The sequence below is a fragment of the Egretta garzetta genome, unplaced genomic scaffold, assembly GCF_000687185.1.
Source record: "Egretta garzetta isolate BGI_Z169 unplaced genomic scaffold, ASM68718v1 scaffold343, whole genome shotgun sequence".
Classification (NCBI taxonomy): domain Eukaryota; kingdom Metazoa; phylum Chordata; class Aves; order Pelecaniformes; family Ardeidae; genus Egretta; species Egretta garzetta.
This window is the reverse complement of record NW_009259038.1, coordinates 661,571-661,966: the sequence shown is the minus strand read 5'-3', so window position 1 is coordinate 661,966 and position 396 is coordinate 661,571.

Genomic DNA, 396 nt, shown 5'->3' with positions numbered 1-396 from the left:
TGCCCGCTTACGGATACGTTCATGTGCTTCCATGAACCTGTGTTGGAGCGGATCCTCCGCTACTTAAAACCAGTCCAATCCCGTGGAAATTACTGGAATTATTTTAGGCAGCCGAGAAAACTTATAACCACTGCAAAAAAAAAACAAACCCCAAACCAAACCCTGCGCATTATGGATTTATTAAGTATCCTGTTGAACAAGGCAGATGTTTTGCTTAACAGGAAGCCTTGCCAATCCCCACGCTCCGGGTCTGCGATACGGCCGCTTGCACAAGGGCTGGACGGGGCCATGGAATGGTTTGAAGCTGCACCAGGGCAGGTTTAGGTTAGATATTAGGAAAAACTTCTTCACTAAAAGGGTTGTCAGGCTCTGGAAGGGGCTGCCCAGGGAGGTGGT